At 45.5% G+C, this 21,293-nt stretch overlaps 1 long non-coding RNA gene across 1 annotated transcript; it reads left to right on the top strand.

Moving 5' to 3' along the window:
• Positions 1-134: 134 nt before the first annotated feature.
• Positions 135-1,223, top strand: LOC308458565. The gene is made up of 2 exons (XR_013977562.1): positions 135-260; positions 767-1,223. It is a non-coding gene; the product is annotated as an uncharacterized lncRNA (long non-coding RNA).
• Positions 1,224-21,293: the final 20,070 nt, after the last annotated feature.

Below are 21,293 nucleotides of genomic sequence, written 5' to 3'. Positions count from 1 at the left end.
TTCGAAAATATGGGGCACCTGGGCTTAAGATCTGCTCTGATGCAACGGTCGCTTAGCACAGAGGGTGGTTTTGCACTTTGTGCATGCTCAGAGGCACTCATTTCTCAAACTTGCCTTTTGCCATTTTTTTTAAGTGCAGGTGCAAAGTCCAGGAGTGGTAGGTACACCCTGGTGAACAAGGAAAGAGAGAAATGACAGCTACACAGGGCCAAAGGCTTGAACCTCTGATGCAGCCTTGAATAAACGAACCACAGTACTAGGTAAAGGTAAAGGGACCCCTGACCATTAGGTCCAGTCGTGGCCGACTCTGGGGTTGCGGCGCTCATCTCGCTTTATTGGCGGAGGGAGCTGGCGTTCAGCTTCCGGGTCATGTGGCCAGCATGACTAAGCCGCTTCTGGCGAACCAGAGCAGCGCACGGAAACACCGTTTACCTTCCTGTACCTATTTATCTACTTGCACTTTGACGTGCTTTCAAACTGCTAGGTGGGCAGGAGCAGGGACTGAGCAACGGGAGCTCACCCCGTCGTGGGGATTCGAACCGCCGACCTTCTGATCGGCAAGCCCTAGGCTCTGTGTCTTCTAGTTTGTCTTGTGGTTTAACCCACAGCGCCACCCACGTCCCCACGGTCCCACTACCATGGGGCAATTCCCTGCTGCCGTAAACTGCAGTTCCTGCCTATTAGCATACCACACACAGCATAAGCGTTGGTCAGAAAAGGTGTCGCCTGACAGGAAAGTTGACAATTGTTCATCCCTTTAATTAAGGACTTGGCACAGCAAGATCCATGACCCAGCAAAGCAAAGCAAACACACAATAGGAGGTGACGTATCCAAAGCAGGGAAGAGAGTTGTAAAGATTCTGCTGCTGGCCTGCTTACTAATTCAGTTCCATTCAACCGGTGTTTACTGAATTCAGCTGGCATTGAAGCCCGCAAGCAGCTTGGAACCCAAATACCTGAAGGATCATCTCCCTATATGAGCCTGCCCAGCTCCTCTACTTCCTGCCCCATTGTATCTCTTCAAAATCCCGACTTCTTTGTGCCAGAGCACCTTCCTGTTTATTGGGCCTCGGTCTCACAGGTCTTCCACTTGCTGGCAAAGGAACGATTCCCGCCTTCAGAACTGGCCTCATGCCACTGATCAACCTTTTCCTGGAGCAACTGCCACAGAATATTACTGTCCAGGGCCACCTGCCTGAAAGTCTTAAAAGGCATTCATCCTACGCCCTTTTAAAATGTGGCTCTCTCTTTTTTGGGGTGTGTGCGTTATTCAGTTGTTGTTTTTATTTTGATTATATATTTTGTGGGGGGTTTTGTTGATCTTTTCTGTGAATCGCCCTGAGACATCCGGGTATAGGGCAGTATATAAATTCAATAAAGAATAATAATAACTTACCATTGGTGGCCAATGGTATGCACAGGAACCGAGGTGGGGGGGGGCTTGTGGGCCTGGGCCCAATAGCCCCAGTTGCCTCCACCCACCCACCAGGCAGCTCTGTAACTTTGCAGCATTACCAAGTTGTGTTAAAATATAACCATGCTATAGTTAAAGCTATGGTTTTTCCAGTAGTAATGTATGGAAGTGAGAGCTGGACCATATAGAAGGCTGATCGCCAAAGAATTGATGCTTTTGAATTATGGTGCTGGAGGAGACGCTGGAGAGTCCCATGGACTGCAAGAAGATCTCCATTCTGAAGGAAATCAGCCCTGAGTGCTCACTGGAAGGACAGATCGTGAAGCTGAGGCTCCAATACTTTGGCCACCTCATGAGAAGAGAAGACTCCCTGGAAAAGACCCTGATGTTGGGAAAGATGGAGGGCACAAGGAGAAGGGGACGGCAGAGGACGAGATGGTTGGATAGTGTTCTTGAAGCTACCAGCATGAGTTTGACCAAACTGCGGGAGGCAGTGGAAGACAGGAGTGCCTGACGTGTTCTGGTCCATGGGGTCACAAAGAGTCAGACATGACTAAACAACAACAGGCCTGCTGCTCCCAGTCTATCCCCCACCAGTGTCTATGAAAAAGGACCCAAGTGGGCTACCTCTTGCACGTTGCTCTGCTGTTCCACTTCTAGGATCCCAGTGAAGTCTCTGTCATGTCGTGTGGGTGGCTCTCAAAGCATAGCTTTCATGGGGTTGTTGGCCTAGATTCTTTATTGGGTTCCGCACAAACAAAACAGAGCCAACGGCAAGCTCTCCTCCCTGATCTCCAACACTCCCAACCTCAGCTGCAAAAAGTAGGCCTTCTACTTTGAAGAGACAGTACAGTGGTACCTCGGGTTAAGTACTTAATTTGTTCCGGAGGTCTGTTCTTAACCTGAAACTGTTCTTAACCTGAAGCACCACTTTAGCCAATGGGGCCTCCTGCTGCTGCTGCGCCGCCGGAGCACAATTTCTGTTCTCACCCTGAAGCAAAGTTCTTAACCTGAAGCACTATTTGTGGGTTAGCGGAGTCTGTACCCTGAAGCGTATGTAACCTGAAGCGTATGTAACCCGAGGTACCACTGTATCACCATATATGACTTGTCTTCAGTCTTCTCTTGCTGCTTTAAAAAAAAATTTACATAAAATATAGAGCGACTAAGCCTAGCAACCGCTTTGATTTGCTTTTTGTTTTGTAGCAGTTCCCTATCTTTTGACAGGCATTCTTTTGTTTTATAACATTTACTTATAACAAAAGTTATAAGTAAAAAAAAAAAGTATCCAACTGACCTCCCACATTCAAACCACTTTATTTCATTATCATTTACGTAGTGTTTATAAGATCTGAAGTGCTAAGTGCTTGGTAAAATCTGCCCCAAAGACAAACTGTGTTCCACCATTCCTCCCCCCCCCCCCGCCCCAGCCCTAGCTTGGATTACATCAACATGAAAACTGAAAAAGAAACATACTTTACAGCTAATTGAAGGAATATAATCTGTAGAACCTTGGGGATGGGGGGAAGGTCACAGACATTTGCTTTTTGCCACTCTAGCTCAAGGCAGATGAAACATTTTAAAAAATCACAGCCAGTGAGCTCAGCTTGGCACCCCCCCACCAATAGCTTGGTGCCCCACGCAATTGCACAATGCACCCATCCTGTAGCAGCATGACAGGTGTCTCAATGTTACAATTATTTTAGCATCAGCATCAAATTCATTTATTTGCCCAGGCGCTTTAAAGGTTGGTTTCTAGTCTGTTTTAAAATGCACCCAGTGGTTTTTATTTATTATGTGTTGTCTTTAATTAGAAATACAGTGGTACCTCAGGTTAAGCACTTAATTCTTTCTGGAGGTCCGTTCTTAACCTGAAACTGTTCTTAACCTGAGGTACCACTTTAGCTAATGGGGCCTCCTGCTGCCGCCGCATGATTTCTGTTCTCATCCTGAAGCAAAGTTCTTAACCTGAGGTAATATTTCTGGGTTAGCGGAGTCTGTAACCTGAAGTGTCTGTAACCTGAGGTACCACTGTAATCATAAACCTTCAGTATGAAGGGCACAAGGATGGGAAGTAGGAGACAGGAATTTGCACTGTAGCATGAGAAAGGATGGAGGGGCATTATTGTTTTGTTCTTGTTTGTGTTATATGCCCTTTGTGGTTTTATTCTGTACTAAATAAAAGAATAATAATTTAAAAAAAAAAGAGGAGAGGGAACAGGCCAGAATTCAGGGGTGTGGGTGGGAGAGAACCCTTGTGATTGAAATCAACACTGCAAGTTCTGCATACAGGGTTGCCCCAATGCGTTTTGTTGCCTGCGACAGATCTGCAAATGGCATACACACCCAGAGCCAGATTTAGGTTTGATGAGGCCCTAAGTTACTGAAGGTAATGGGGCCCTTTATATGTCAGCTGTCCTCTGTCAGCAACAAATTGTCGCTGTTTCGTGTGTGTTGAATATATGCTAAATGGTAATTTATGCACCCAATAGGTATCTGAAATATACTCGGAGTCGAGAGTGGATTTCATGCTCTTTATTCAGCTCATAGTGGTGAGGAGGAATGGAAGTTCCCCCCAAATACCTGCTTTATATACATTATTTACACAATGGGCTGCACGTGATTGGCTAATTCTGGGATTCTCCTGTAGGTCAATCAGGTTGTGGATTCACTTCCACCTGGAGCTGAATCGGGTGGCTCCTGTGGACCAATCAGACTGCTGCATTGTTCTAGGACCAGTCAGACTGCTGAATTCTGAATCCTGTTGTGCTAGGACCAATCAGACTGCTGCATTTTGGATCCTATTGTTCTAGGACCAATCAGACTGCTGCCTTTTGGATCCTATTCAACTCAGTACAGTGGTGCCTCGCAAGACGAAATTAATCCGTTCCGCGAGTGTCTTCGTCTAGCGGTTTTTTCGTCTTGCGAAGCAACTCTATTAGCGTCTTAACGGATTAGCGCTATTAGCGGTTTAGCGGCTATTAAAGGCTTATCAGCTTAGCGGATTAGCTGCTAAAAGGCTATTAAAGGCTTAGCGGCTTAGATAAAGGGGGAGGAAAGTGAAAAAAAAATCTCAAGACTCGTAAGAAATTTTCGTCTTGCGAAGCAAGCCCATAGGGAAATTCGTCCTGCGAAGCAACTCAAAAATGGAAAACCCTTTCGTCTAGCGGGTTTTCCGTCTTGCGAGGCATTCGTCTTGCGGGGCACCACTGTACATAACAGTATCTAAAGCCATTTGCACATAACAAATAGGAGCCTACACAACACAAAACACTGTTGCTGTATGTAGGTTTTATCTTATATTTTGGAAATGTACATCCAGAGTTTTTTCCCCCTTAAATTTCTTTGGGGGCTCCCACAAGCACCTCTCCCCTTCTGTGGCAGTAAGAATACAATACATCAAATAGCCATGTGCTCTCCTTTCATGACATCCAAAAAATGGCTGCCACTTCGCTCTGCCTAATGGCGAGTTCCCCAATTGCTCAAGCACAGCAGTAGGCAGGCCTCAGTCACATCGTGTCTTCATGGTGCCGTCAAACCACATCAACCCTGGTCATAGACACCAGCCATGAGACAGCAGGAGAAGCCCTAGGCAGGTGGAACAGCTCACATTTCTCATGCAGGGAGTCCCAGGATTGAGGCTAGGATACAGCCCCATACTAGGAATGGTGGAAAGGGGGTCCCCATAATCAGAGACATCGACGTGGATTTGAAGCACTGCTGCAGGAGCTGCAAGACTTTTATATGCACAAAGATGGAAGGACCCCTTATTACCAGCAATGGAAGAGTGGCTGTTAAAACTAACAGACTTGGCTGAGATGGCGAAATTGATAGGAGAAAAGTCCTTGCCAACATTTGTTAAAGGTCGGAAACTTCTCATAGAGTTTTTGCGTGGAAAACGAAATTTCCTTAGGATTTGAGGATTGAAGATAATGTTTGTTGCACAGTGGTACCTCAGGTTAAGTACTTAACGTATTTTTCGCTCTATAAGACGCACCAGACCACAACACACACCTAGTTTTTGGAGGAGGAAAACAAGAAAAAAAATATTCTGAATCTCAGAAGCCAGAACAGCAAGAGGGATCGCTGCGCAGTGAAAGCAGCAATCCCTCTTGCTGTTCTGGCTTCTGGGATAGCTGCGCAGCCTGCATTCGCTCCATAAGACGCACACACATTTCCCCTTACTTTTTAGGAGGGAAAAAGTGAGTCTTATAGAGCAAAAAATACAGTAATTCGTTCCGGAGGTCCGTTCTTAACCTGAAACTGTTCTTAACCTGAAGCACCACTTTAGCTAATGGGGCCTCCTGCTGCTGCCGTGCCGCCGGAGTGCAATTTCTGTTCTCATCCTGAAGCAAAGTGCTTAACCTGAGGTAATATTTCTGGGTTAGCGGAGTCTGTAACCTGAAGCGTATGTAACCTGAAGTGTATGTAACCCGAAGTACCACTGTAATGGTGAAACTTACTAGAAGAATAAGAAATCAAGATAGCAAACTTTTTATAAAAGAATGGAAATGGTTTATTGAATATTTACAGATAAATTGTAAAGAGATAGAAATCTTGGTAGGATTATTGTAATAACCTGCAGTTTCACAAGAGCATATATTTTAAAAAGATGAATAAATGAGCAAATTAGGTTAATTTGGATATGCAAAAGATATGAAAAATATATATAAGGAACCGCAGAAAGAGGGGAAGGAAGTCAAGTTTTGAAATGTCAAAATGATTGTAAAATTAGTGAAATGCATGAATAGTGAAATTTATGAACTTGAAAAGTATAAACTGAAAAAATTGCAAAAAAAAGGAAAATGTTTCTTTATAGAAAGTGGTTTTCTTGGTTGTTACATTGGAATGAATGAAGTGAATATTGTTTTTATATAGCGGACGGACGAAAAATCAGAAGTCCCTTACCTTCTGAATTTTATTTATTTTTCTCTCTTTTATCCTCTTTTCCAATTATTTTTCTTTCTTTCTTTCTCTCTATCTTTATTCCTCCCCCCTCTTTATGCTTTTAGTGTGTTTAGATCAACGTCTTAGTTTGGACAAAAAAAGAGAGAGAGGAAAATATATTTGGTATTCAGTTTTGTATTTTTCTCTAGAAGCACTAATAAAATTTATTCTAAGGAGTACTGCTGCAGGGATCCATATCCTTGCCACTGGAAAAGCCAGCCTTCCTTCTTGGCCCACCCTCTCCCCCTGGCAACCCATGGCCAATCCCCCAATAGATGAATTCCACCCAACAGTGCTCCTGCAGGACTTGTTGCCCCCCATTCTCTCACACACGCACACCAGTTGTCATTTGGATGGAGAAAAGCATTTAGAAATTCAGAGAAGAGCGAATTCCAAATGATAGTTGCATTTCGGTTTTTGTTGCAGACAGTGCGAACTAGGTTCATCTTAAATGCAGTGGGGCATTTTTTAACCATCTCCCAGCACACGTGTCAGCCTTAACCGCTTGGACTACTGCAATGTGATCTACGTGGGGCTACCTTTGAAGGTGACCCGGAAACTACAACTAATCCAGAATGCGGCAGCTAGACTGGTGACTGGGAGTGGCCGCCAAGACCATATAACACCAGTCCTGAAAGATCTACATTGGCTCCTAGTACGTTTCTGAGCACAATTCAAAGTGTTGGTGCTGACCTTTAAGTCCCTAAACTGCCTTGGTCCAGTATACCTGAAGGAGCATCTCCACCCCCATCGTTCTGCCTGGACACTGAGGTCCAGCTCCAAGGCCCTTCTGGTGGTTCCCTCACTGTGAGAAGCGAAGTTATAGGGAATCAGGCAGAGGGCCTTCTCGGTAGTGGCGCCCACCCTGTGGAATGCCCTCCCATCCGATGTCAAGGAAATAAACAACTACAGTCGTACCTTGGGTTAAGTACTAAATTAGTTCCGGAGGTCTGTTCTTAACCTGAAACTGTTCTTAACCTGAAGCACCACTTTAGCGAAGGGGTCCTTCTGCTGCTGCACCGCCGGAGCAAGATTTCTGTTCTTATCCTGAAGCAAAGTTCTTAACCTGAAGCACTATTTCTGGGTTAGCGGAGTGTGTAACCTGAAGCATATGTAACCCGAGGTACCACTGTACCTGACTTTTAGAAGACCTCTGAAGGCAGCCCTGTTTAGGGAAGCTTTTAATATCTGAAGGACTATTGTATTTTAATATTTTGTTGGAAGCCTCCCAGAGTGGCTGGGGAAGCCCAGCTAGATGGGTAGGGTATAATAATAATAATAATAATAATAATAATAATAATAACCTCCCCCCTTCTACCCAAGGAATCCTACAATATATTCTCTGGGGCTTGATCAGGTCAGATCTCCCGCTCTTCCTCTGTCCTCCCCACCTGCCCTTATCAACATAAAACATTTTGCGCCTCTACAACTCTCAGCTATACAGACTCACACTGTCTGCCTGTATCCTGCATTCTTTAGAAACCCTTTAATCTCTCTCTTTATCGTTTCAACCACCATCAGCACAGTGTAAGCCCACAGATTTCTGCCAACTGGGGTTACTTTTTTTTTTTTAAAGCCATTTGCTTTTAAAATCACCATTGCATATACTTCTGCATTTCTGGGTCATTGCCCGTGGATGCAGAAGCCACTATTTTATTTTTGGGTGGCCCCGTCTTGCTTACATGCTGAGAGACTCAACCCCCCGAGTTTGCTATTAGAAAACCTGCATTAAAATTGCTGGCGTTAAGGATGAGTGAACCTGTCAATTTCAGTTTCTAATTTCTCAGATCTTAAATTCAGTTTGTCACATGTATACGTTAGTGATGTTAAAGCCATGAAAATTCATCGGCGTTCTAGTGTGGATATCGACTAATACACACTTTTTTTGCCCAATAGACACATTTTTGCAATACGCTTTCCCCCGAACTAAGACGCTTTTGCATGCGGTTTCAACTATTATGTGAATTTTCAGAGACACTTTATTCCAGTATATATGTTTTTGGACAGATTAGTTGGCTGGAGCACTGCACCACAGAATCTGGAGAAGTGTGAATTTCAAAGGATGGGTTGTGTTTCGGTCCACGTATTCTTTTGGGAAGTGCAAATTAGGGAAATTTATCTTTAAATGCAAATTAACTCAAATGTCTCTCCCATCCCTAGTTGGAATATCCCTTACAAGGAGCATCCCTGTTCAAAATGCCAGCCAGCCAGCCCCTCCTCTAGAAAACTCCATTCCGTTCCTTGCCCATTTGGGGGGGGGCACTACTGCAAACCTTGGTGTTCTCCTAAGGATACTAATGCTTTTGCTTCTGAGTGGCTATGTAACTGTCGGCACTCACTGCCTCCATTTGCTATGACGATAGTGTACAGAATCTGTGCCCTATTCCAATTTGTATTCCATTCATTCATTAAATGTTTATCCCAACCACCCTTCCAAAAGAGCTCAGGGAAGCAAACGCACTTGTGGTAAAACAGTGCAATTAAAAAACAAAACAGAAACATTTAACACATCTGAAACATGTAAAAACACCCATAGGCATTTAAGAGCAATAAACATAGTCAAACACTAAACAAAGGTAAGAAGAAGAAGAGGAGTTTGGATTTGATATCCCGCTTTATCACTACCCGAAGGAGTCTCAAAGCGGCTAACATTCTCCTTTCCCTCCCTCCCCCACAACAAACACTCTGTGAGGTGAGTGGGGCTGAGAGACCTCAAAGAAGTATGACTAGCCCAAGGTCACCCAGCAGCTGCATGTGGAGGAGCGGAGACGCGAACCCGGTTCACCAGATTACGAGTCTATTGCTCTTAACCACTACACCATGCTGGCAGATACGACCAAATCATGCGTCTGGGTAGACCCACTGGAGCAGAAAATATTTTAGCAGGTGTTTAAAACAGCACTGTATAGCACAGGTGATAGGACTGAGCATGGATTGGCAGGCAGGGGTGCAAGAGGAAGCTATGGAAAAAGAAAGGGGTGCTCGAACAGTGGGAACCTGGACTGGATCGCGCCTTCCCACCCCAACTTCAGCCACTTCAGAAGCAGGGAGGCTGGGGGGGGGGGAGGCACTGATCATAGAGTTGGAAGGACCCCCAAGAGCCCTCTAGTCCAAGCTCCTGCAATGCAGGGATCACAATGAAAACATCTGCAACAGGTGGTCATCCAACCTGTGTTTAAAAACCTCAAACAGAGGAGAGACGACCTTCCGAGGGAGTCTGTCTCACTGTCAAACAGCTATTACTGCCAGAAAGTTCTTCCTAATGTTTAGTCGGAATAGGAGGGTGCAATCTTCCCATACCTAACCGGGTACCTCCTTTGCAGATGGAAGCAGACCCATTCACCCTGACAAGAGCATCTCATTTCCACAAGGCGCGTGAGTGCACCCCACCTCTTCTTTTTTGGCGGGTGTGGCACAGAAACTCATTGTGACATCTTCAACGCTTTCCCTACGGTTCTGAACTTCCCGTCCTGCTGAACTCCTTAGCCCTAAGCCCTGGGCTGCTAAGCCTGTCGCTTGTGTGAACAAAGTTCTCATTCTTACTTGCAAGCAAGAGCTTGTGTGTTTTGGGGCGGGAGCCTGGATACGGATGTCAACAGATGTCGGGGATGCCCAAGCGCAGGCGCTGCCACGCTAAAGAGAGGACAGCTCACTAATGTGGAACGAACACCGTGTCGCGCTTGTAAACGGATCTAACAGGCACGTTAGGGGGTAAGGCAGTCCTTCAGGTAAGCCCGTCCCAAGCTGTAAAAGGCTTTATATACCAATGGTAAGACCTTGAACTCAGCCTGGCAGCAAACTGGCAGCCAGCACAGATCATTGAGCAATACGTAATCTGCTGACAGACTTGCACTCCTGTGAGCCATTGCACTGTAGCGTTCAGTACTAACTGCAGCTTCCAGACCAGGCATGAGGGGAGTCCCACCTACACACCCATCGCTGAGTGTAGCAGGTCCAGCTTAGGCAGGTGTCACTGCCTCCCTGACCACACACACCATATTGTATAGCAGGATCGGAAATGTCTGAGTGTAAATAAGACTGTATTGCAAAACACCCTTGACAGCTTTTCCTATGTATTTGTAGAATTGCAAAATGTGGCAGTAGGCAAATTATGCAGTGCTTCTCACTGGAGATCCACTTTAAAGCAAGCGAACAAGCAAGCAAACAATAAACAAACAAACAAACAAACAAATGCATATTGCCTTTGATTATGCATGTACAATTGCTGCAGGCAGCATCATAGAAGAGGCATAGCTGACTGTATGAGAGTAAACTAGGAGTGAGTCCTTTGGAACTTTCTTCTCTATTAATTTTATGTAAAGATACGGTGCTGTGATCTGTATGTGATCTTTTATATGTATAAATTGTGTGTGTGTGTGTGTGTGTGTGTGTACATATATACAAATATATATGTATGTATATAATTATATATACATACATGTATATAAAAATAAAAGAGAAACAAGTCTTCTAAGATGAGGCTTGCCTCATTTGATTTGTACAAGTAAGGTAAAGGTAAAGGTACCCCTGACCATCAGGTCCAGTCGTGACCGACTCTGGGGTTGCGCGCTCATCTCGCTCTATAGGCCGGGAGCCAGCACTTGTCCACAGACAGCGTGACTAAGCCGCTTCTGGCGAACCAGAGCAGCACACGGAAACGCCGTTTACCTTCCCGCCGGAGAGCAGTCCCTATTTATCTACTTGCACTTGGAGGTGCTTTCGAACTGCTAGGTTGGCAGGAGCTGGGACCGAGCAACGGGAGCTTACCCCGTTGCGGGGATTCGAACCGCCGACCTTCTGATCGGCAAGTCCTAGGCTCCGTGGTTTAACCCACAGCGCCACCCGCACACAATTTTTAAAAAGCCTACTATCTAGCTGAAGTGCAAACACATTTTTAATCACCACAAAATGATTTCATCAACCTAGCTGATTAATGGGCTAAATTCAACAGACCTTATTATGTTATGTAAATGGGAGTTGCAAGTCATTGCATTAGCGGAACAACTTCTGCTTGGGCAACAGAATTTCATCTCCCTGCACTGCCCCCCTGCCCCAAATCTTATCTGGGAATTTCCCGAAGCCCCCAGAACAGATCAGGAGCAATGTGCAGTGACATAGATGGATGCAACTCTAGGTAACTAACCTTTACTAAGCAACCTGGAGTATATTCTCAAAGTCATCGGGGCAAGGATTGCACCACTGTTCTGTACATCTCCAAACACTCGAGGGGCATGCAAGAAATGTGTAAGAATGAAGATCCTCAGGATTGCAGATCCTGGGTTAGATTCTGCATCCTGTAGTATGCCACCTAGGCATGAACTGATGCCAGAAGCTATTTTCCACCACCACCACCACACCGAAGCTTTTCCGTTGCTCATTGCCCGCATTAAGTTACAGCCGCCACATTTCTCCCAGCAATTCAATCTCATGTAACCTTCCACCTAAATTTCACGATTGGCAACTGATGTTCTGTTTTTCACTATCGCAGTCTAGGATCTTCACTAGGATCCTCCCACAGAATTATACATTTCTGTCAAAGCTGAGCCTACGCACCTGCTTCATTATCATTCCAGGTCGCTCTGCCAAAAAAGAAAGGAAAAAAAACAAGCAAGCAGAAGTATTCGACGCATCCAAGAGCCCAACCGGATTAGGACTCGGAGTTCGTTCGGCACGGCATGAAAAGAAAAACATGGCATTCCTAGCATGCCAGATAGCGCACAGGATGAAAATTAAAAAAGATGGCTACAATTAAGATGCTTGGCACTCTTGTGGAACATGAGGGCCAGCGCAGCAAATGACAGCACTTGCGCGTCTCCTGGCCTTATTATGTCTCCTCACAGATCCCTTCTGGAGCCAGAACCGTTCTGCTCCGCCATGTTCCGAAAGCCATACAAACAAACACACACTTAAGAAGCGGAGAGCCCTGGGAATATTATTGCAATGTTTGTTATTTATACAGAGCTTTTGGCACGCACCGCACTTGGTAGAAAAAACATAGCCGGCAGAACACAGCCCCTCCGAGGACCCCAGAATTTAAGTGATATGGAAAATAGGGGGCAGGGGAGTCAGAGGCTGAGGGAACATTATGAGAATTATGACTACACGAGATCATAAAGTCCGTTTACTGCAGAGGTGGGAGGCTCTCCTCCAACTCCCATCAGCCCCAGCCAATTGAGTTGTGGTCCAGTGACATCTGAAGGGCCACAGGTTCCCAACCCTTGGTTTACCGAATAACTTACGACCTACCAGGCCAAAGCAAAGGCAACCCTCTGGCCTGGCACCCGCCCGACAAGGCAAGCAGCAAAAAGGCAAAGGTTTGCCGGGTCCCTGATAGGACTGCATTTATTCCAAGGGCTTTTGGCAATGCACTCAGCATGGCTATGCATGGCTGCACCTGGTTTGTTGGGAAAGTAGGTAAAGGTGTCCCGTGATCACATAGAAGAGTTTGGATTTGATGTCCCACTTTATCACTACCCGAAGGAGTCTCAAAGCGGCTAACAATCTCCTTTCTCTTCCTCCCCCACAACAAACACTCTGTGAGATGAGTGGGGCTGAGAGACTTCAGAGAAGTGTGACTAGCCCAAGGTCACCCAGCAGCTGCATGTGGAGGAGCGGGGAAGCGAACCCAGTTCACCAGATTACGAGTCTGCCGCTCTTAACCACTACATCACACTGGCACAAGCACACATACACACACAAACAAAATATACGCAGTTACCAGGGCTGTAGCTAGGGGGTGGCGAGGTGGACCCCCGCCAGGGGCGCAGGCAATTGGAGGGGGCGTAAAATCGGCTTTAAAATATGTCCATAAATATAAATATTGATTATTGCCTCATAAGAAATGGTTTTAAATAGAGAGTGAATTGAACGGGTGGGTGAGGGAGTTGGAGGAGAGGTGGAAAGAAGAGCTAATTTGTCCGTGGCTAGGGCGCGCGATCTGGACGGTTCTACCAGGGGCACAAGATCACCTAGCTATGGCTCTGGCAGTTACTCAAAGCACTAAGAAGAAAATAAATAGAAACCCATATTAAATATACCAAGTATGTCAGGTCATCAGTTATGGTTAAGGAGGAAGTAAACTTAGGCCCTCCTGCAGTAAACATTTAAAGCAATACAGTGGTACCTCTGGTTAAGAACGTAATTCGTTCCAGAGGTCCGTTCTTAACCTGAGGTACCACTTTAGCTAATGGGACCTCCCACTGCTGCTGCGCAATTTCTGTTCTCATCTTGAATCAAAGTTCTTAACCTGAGGTACTGTATTTCTGGGTTAGCGGAGTCTGTAACCTGAAGCGTCTGTAACATGAAGCATCTGTAACCCGAGGTACCACTGTATCATACCACAAGGGCCGCTCTTCCCTACTGCCCGAGGCAAAACAGGAAGCCTCTCTTAGTGGGATCATGCAGAGGCGTCTCCTTGCCTCTCCAGTGGCAGCAGGGGCGGGCAGGGCCCTGTCCTGACACCTTAAACAGTCATGGCTTCCCCCAAGAAATCCTGATAAGCGTTGTTTGTTAAAGGTGCTGAGAGTTGTCACGAGACCCCTACTCCCCTCACGTAGCTACAATTCGCAGAGCAGTTCAACAACCAACGCCTCTTTCCAGGGAACTCTGGGAATTGCAGCTCTGTGAAGGGAATAGGGGTCTCCTAAGAACCCTTCAGCACCCTTAACAAACTAAAGTTCCCAGGATTCTTTGGGGGAAGATGTACAGTGGTGCCTCGCAAGACGAAAATAATCCGTTCCGCGAGTCTCTTCGTCTAGCGGTTTTTTCGTCTTGCGAAGCAACCCTATTAGCGGCTTAGCGGATTAGCGCTATTAGCGGTTTAGCGGTTTAGTGGCTATTAAAGGCTTAGCGGCTTAGCGGCTAAAAGGCTATTAGCAGCTTAGCGGCTTAGAAAAAGGGGGGGGAGCAAAAAAAATCGCAAGACTCGCAAGATATTTTCGTCTTGCGAAGCAAGCCTATAGGAAAATTCGTCTTGCGAAGCGCATCGAAAAACGGAAAACCCTTTCGTCTAGCGGGTTTTTCGTCTTGCAAGGCATTCGTCTTGCGGGGCACCACTGTAACTGCTTGAAGTGGTATGAAACTGATGGGGCCTTCTATATGTGTAGGGATGCAGGGATATTTCACCAGCTAAACTTCACAATAGGCTGATACAGTGGTACCTCAGGTTAAGTACTTAATTCGTTCCGGAGGTCCGTTCTTAACCTGAAACTGTTCTTAACCTGAAGCACCACTTTAGCTAATGGGGCCTCCCGCTGCTGCCGTGCCACTGCCACACAATTTCTGTTCTCATCCTGAAGCAAAGTTCTTAACCCGAGCTACTATTTCTGGGTTAGTGGAGTCTGTAACCTGAAGCATATATAACTTGTAACCCGAGGTACCACTGTATATCATGATGTCTGAAATAAAGCTGGAGCTATGTAGAGGCATTGGCTGGCTTCACGGTTTCCCCCGCATTGTGATTTTTGCGTAACACACATAATGATTCGCGATATATTGCCAGGTCAAAAATTATGAAACCAATATCACAATACAGTATGGACTTCAAACTAGTTTTGGACGATATATTGATATATCACCCAGCCATAACAATGACCAAGCGCTTCAACTGCTCTAGAACCCAAATCTGCCACCAGAGAATGATCAGATTAGACGTATATCCAGTTTTCCTCCCAATACCATCCTTAGTTTGCTTGGCTAGCCACACCACAGGGTCAAGTAATTTGCCAGAGGGAAAAGGAGAGGGATTGGCTTTCCCCCGATATTACAGTGGCAGAGCACAGCGATGGACAACATACTTTTACTGAGCTCTGTGTTTGTTCCTGTTATTTTATTCTGATTTATACTCCAACACACGACTCCATAAAGCCCTCAGGGAAGTCAGCTAATCTGCATCACTGGAGCCTCGCCCTTACTATATTTAGTGTTCTCTCTCCCTCTCTTTCACACACACACACACACACATGCGCATGCATGCAAGTGCTGGCTAAGACAAGAAGTTTTTCAACATGTCAAATTTTCGCCCGTGGGCTTTGCTTATTTCACTACCACGTCCAAGAGCAACAGCTGAGTAATTGAAATGATAGTATCAAACTCCTCCTCCTCCCACTATTTTCTGCAGCTTATCTAGGCAGATATCCCTAGACTCAGGTTGCTACGGAAAAAGCACCTTCAAGATGACAGAAAGGTATAATCCCCAGGAAATGGCCATCGAAACGGCACAATAGTATTCTAACTCAGTACCCATTCATTTCAACTGCTCCTGCACAAGCCAGGCTGGCCCAAGATTTGACTGTGGGTTGGTTTGTTTTTTGCTGCCGTTGGTGAATTAAAAATTTGCCTACTATGGGTGGAGTACAGTGGGGATACTAAGTGGGGTATGAGCATAGGGAATGAGATTCATACGCCCAACAGGACTTCCCCCTATCCTCCTTGAAACCCACTCCCTAAACCTGTTCTGAGGGTTCCTCCAGCAGAGTGCATCTTGTTCTGCACACAGAACAACTTAGTTGAATCTCACTCTTATTGTATGCTGACCAATATAATAGTGGCTCATTAAATGACCCGAAGCTTTTTCACATGTTATGATTGCTTTACAGCTTTCCCTGGTTAAACTGCCCAGATGGCCTGGGTAGATTGATCTGCCCCAACTTGGTATTTTTGTTCTTATATTTCCACACACCCTCTGTATCTAGAACCACTTTAATTTTCCCATTCTCGATGTATCGGCGATCATGCTTTGGTGGTTTATTCCTTTGTAGCTAATCCTGTTGAGATCTGTTCGAAGAAGAAGAAGGAGGTATCTCTCTGTCACTCTCAGTTGTGTTCTGGAGGGCCTAGTCTTGTGTTGTCTTTTCACCTGATCCACATCCAGAAATGGACAGTCTAGGAGGCTGGAGCCCCAGCAGTAGACCTTCAGCGGCAGCACCGGTAACATAGGAACATAAGAGCAGCCTGCTGGATCAAGCCAATGGCCTAGCTAGTTCAACAAGGCAGCAGCGGGGCTGTGTGGGCACCCTGGCAGGAGTGCCAGTTTGGTTCTGCTGTTGTGCCCACACTGCACCAGCCTTACGGTCTCCTCATTCCTCTAGGGCAGTTGGGAGAATTCTAATGGAAAAAGGAAGCGGAAATTGCAGCAGTTCACACGTTTCTCCGGGAAATCACAATCAGTGTCCATTTACAATTTTGCACCATTGTAGCTGTTTTCAAGTGTCTGCAAAGACTTCTCTCTACATTGCTCCGGGATTTCCGTTAGATTGGAGCAAATGCAAGTTACATACGTTGCAAAAATAGTTATGAAACTTTCGTGAAACAGCAGGCACTGGCAGGGGAACGGAAACAGCACCGATTGTGGGAAATGCAGGTCAGGGCGGAAGCTGTAGTATATTAAGCTGTAGCAATGCTGTTGCTGGGAGGCTTTTGTTGTGACCCCGCCCCACTGGATTACCTGCTCCTGCCCAAACCGTCTCCTTGATCTCAGCCTGATTCAGCCACCCAGTCATCGTTCTTCTGCAGCTGCTCAAATTCTGTTCAAACAATCAATAAAGGTGAAGGTGGTTTGACACGAAAGTGTGGTTTCAACGTGAATTTAGCTGACTGGATAGACCAGACGTGGTGAAACAGTTTCAGGCAGGCAGGGAAAGAGGCAAAAGTGAGCAAAGCAAGGAATCTACAGTGGTACCTCGGGTTAAGTACTTAATTCATTCTGGAGGTCCGTTCTTAACCTGAAACCGTTCTTAACCTGAAGCACCACTTTAGCTAATGGGCCCTCCCGCTGCCGCTCCTGCGAGATTTCTGTTCTCATCCTGAAGCAAAGTTCTTAACCCGAGGTACTATTTCTGGGTTAGCGGAGTCTGTAACCTGAAGCGTATGTAACCTGAAGTGTATGTAACCCGAGGTAAAGGGACCCCTGACCATTAGGTCCAGTCGTGACTGACTCTGGGGTTGCGGCGCTCCTCTCACTTTTTTGGCCGAGGGAGCTTCTGGGTCATGTGGCCTGCATGACTAAGCCGCTTCAGGCAAACCAGAGCGGTGCACAGAAATGCCGTTTACCTTCCCGCCGGTGTGGTACCTATTTATCTACTTGCACTTTGATGTGCTTTCGAACTGCTAGGTGGGCAGGAGCAGGGACCGAGCAACGGGAGCTCACCCCGTCATAGGGATTCGAACCACCGACCTTCTGATCGGGAAGTCCTAGGCTCTGTGGTTTAACCCACAGCACCACCTGCCAGAGGTACCACTGTACAATTTAACTTTGTAGTGTACACTAGTTTCTACACACACACACACACACACACACACACACACCCCTCTCAATCCTCGATCCTGGAAGGCAAGAAGCACGATAACAATTCAAGGATGCATCCCAGCCAGGTAAAAGTATTTGAGGAGGGTGTAAAGCAGGAAGGCGAAACGTGTGGTCTGGCAAGAGGGGTGTGTGTGTGTGTGTGTGTGTGTGAGAGAGAGAGAGAGAGAGAGAGAGTGCGTAAGAGTCTATACAGTCAGACAGAAAAAGTCTGAAAAGCTGCATCCAGCTCCTGGGCCTCAGGTTCCCCGCCCCTGAGTGAGACACACAGCCTGCATGTTGCAAACAATTAACAGAAGGCTGTTAATTGTGTCCCTTAGAACACAAGCCCTTTATTTAGCAATTAAATGCTAAAGTCCCTCTTTAGCTGGGTTCCGTAAGAAGGTATGTTTGGGATCCGTTTAAACCAAGGAAGGCAATTTAATGATATGGCCATTGTGTGAAACCAAACCAGAAAATGAAATTGCAGGCAACAGATTACGCTTCCATTGACTGCAACACAATTTGAATACCTTGATTAGAATGAGAGGTATCTGGGAGCAGCCAGCAATTTTTAATTAGCTACAGGCAATATGCAATGTCACCCTTGGAATTCTCCCTGTACATTTTATCATCTGCTCAACTACCCTTAAAAGAAAGGCATATCTCTTTTAATAAGAGCGTTACAAGGAGATGGCCACATGCCGTATTTTGTTTTCATGCTTGAAAACTGTGTTCCCTTCTTTTGCCTTTAAAATAAAGAAGCAAAGACACTGCAAAAGAGTATTAACTTGAGGTGCAAATCAAGATATGGAGATGGCATCAAAAAGGGAATTAGATAAATTCATGAAAGATTGGTCTCTTAACACAGCTATCAGGCACACTAGCAAAATATATTAGGGAATAGATGAATCTATCAATTCTGATTTCCTCCCCCTTTCTCGCTTTTCCAGTTTTGCCCTAGCCAGATTTCCATGTGTGTTTTAATCTGTATTTAGTTTATTGCTAATCTCAATTTCTTGAATGTTTTCACTAGATGTTTTTATTGATAATTTATTGCTTTATTCTTTTTCTAAACTGCTTTGTAGTTTGTTTTCAACAATCAAGTGGTTCATAAATATTGTGAATATTTAGCATTTTTTAAAAAAGTAATCAAAAAGGTTTGTCAGCATTTTAGTACTCATTTTTGCCCAATGCACATACCTTTTTTTTTTGCAAGCAATTTCTCCCAACAGAGCACTGCTTTCATTAATATGCATTCTTAGGCACACTTTCCTTTAATACATGCCCTTTGCTGGGGAGGGGGCTGGAGGACCACACCACAAATTTCTGAGAAATGCAAAAGATAGCTGTGCTTCAGTTCCCATATTGATTTGGGAAGTGCAATTTAGGTAGATCCACATTCAAATGCAAGTCAAATTTCCTTCCCATCCTTAAAATACGCCTCCAAGTTGTTCAGAGGCAACCAGAAGAGGTGACTGCTACCTTTGTGCCCTGATCTCACAAACATGCACCCAGGCTGGAGGTTGCAGGACAGAATGACATTTAGAGACATTGCTCCTCTACAAGTACCGTATTTTTCTCTCCATAACACTCACCTTTTTTTCTCCTAGAAAGTAAGGGGAAATGTCTGTGCGTGTTATGGAGCGAATGCCTACGGATGGCGGGGGGATCTGCTGCAGTCGTGAGCAGAGGATCCATGGTTCCCCTTCCTTCCCTCCTCCGTGGCTCGCTTTGAAACAGCAAAGTGGGAGAGGAGCCGCTTACACCCCACGTGTGTTCCTTCTCCCCTTAAACCCCTCTCCTGCATTATGAGCAACATCCTTCTCCACACACCCCACGCGTGCTCCTTGTCCCTTGAGTGCTTTCCCTTCCCTCCCCACTTAAAACGTGGTTACAAAGCACGGATCCACATGGATCCTCAGGATTTTTGCACTGGGTCACCCCAAATTCACCTTCAGATCACATAGCATGTCCATGGCTACAGCCTGCACCACAAAACACACATGCACCCACTGTTTCATGGGGCCGCAATGGCGCAAAAATGTGGTTACAAAGCATGGATCCACAGGATAATTATGGATCCACAGGATAATCAGGATTTTTGCATTGGGCTACCCCAAAGTCACCGTCAGATCACATGTCTGTGGCCACAGCATGAACCACAAAAATCATACATCCACTGTTTCATTTAGAATATTTTTTTCCTTGTCTTCCTCCTCTAAAAACTACGTGCGTGTTATGGTGAGGTGCGTGTTATAGAGCGAAAAATACGGTATCACATTGGAACGAGATGCTAGGCCTGTGTCTAGTTAAAGGCTGGAGAAGTTCCCCTAATGAAGACAGCAAACACACATGGTGAATCACCTATTAAATAATAATTGCAACATTAGCATTGCTTCTCTTATGTGATTAGGGCAGCCCCTTCTTCCATTTCCCACGTACTTGAAAACCTCTCTGAATGTTGAGCCAAAAGCCGAACTACCATTATCACCCCATGGCTTTTAACACTTTGTGCCAATCTAGGTATGAAACAACATGAAACTGCATACCCTCCAACATTTCTACAATGGAAACAAGGAAGTCCTATTCCATAATAATACTAATATTAATACTACTACTAATTATAATAAATTTATTTTTTATACCCCACCCATCTGAATGGGTTGCCCCAGTCACCCTGGGCAGCTTCCAACATAAATAAAAACATGATAAAACATTAAACATTGAAAAATTTCCCTATACAGGGCTGCCTTCAGATATCTTCTTAGGTATCTTCTAGTTACTTATTTCCTTGTCTCGTGAGTCACATAACTCCATACCCTCCCAACACTTTTCCAATGAAAATAGGGATGTACTAAGGGAAAGTTTGAGGGCACAAGGAGAAGGGGACGACAGAGGACGAGATGGCTGGACAGTGTTGAAGATACAAACATGAGTTTGACCAAAGTGCGGGAGGCAGTGGAAGACAGGAGGGCCTGGCGTGCTCTGGTCCATGGGGTCATGAAGAGTCGGAAACGACTAAATGACTAAACAACAACAAAAGGAAAAGCAGGATATTCTGGGATGAAATCAGAAACTGGGACGGCTTGTGTGAATCTGGGACTGTACCTGGAAACTAAGGACACTTGTTATCCACATGTCTTCCTCCCACCTCTTTCTTCAATACACACAACCAAAACACACACACTCTCTCTCTTGCTAAGAGGAGAAGCAAGGATCAATGTCCCACCTGCAATCTGAAGGGGGGCGGTGATATATTTCCTTCTGCCACTTCACCCCATTTTTCTGCATCTGCAGACCAGGCTTCAGGCTAGGAGTGCTTTAGGAAATATGGCTTTGAAGGTGAGGGAAACAGCTGCCCAACCATAATGGCACAGAAAAAGACAAGTGATTGAAGCTATAGAGTGAATAGCAGATGCGTTTGTACGGAGTGAGGAGGGAAATGAAGTGTAGGGATGGGGAGATAAAGGAGAGGATAAAGCAAGTGTCCAAGAGATGGAGTGTTGAAGTGGAACTGGGATGGTCCTCCAGATGTTACTGCTCCTTGTTTGTTCATTGTTGGCCATGTTAGCTGGGGCTGGAGTCCAGCCACACAGGTTCCAGATCTCTGAAGGAGAAGAATTAGAACATTGGCACTGATGTTGAAAG

Source organism: Podarcis pityusensis, assembly GCF_964106645.2.
Source record: "Podarcis pityusensis genome assembly, chromosome: 1".
In the NCBI taxonomy this organism is placed as follows: Eukaryota; Metazoa; Chordata; class Lepidosauria; order Squamata; family Lacertidae; genus Podarcis; species Podarcis pityusensis.
This window is presented reverse-complemented; position numbering and strand designations above follow the sequence as displayed.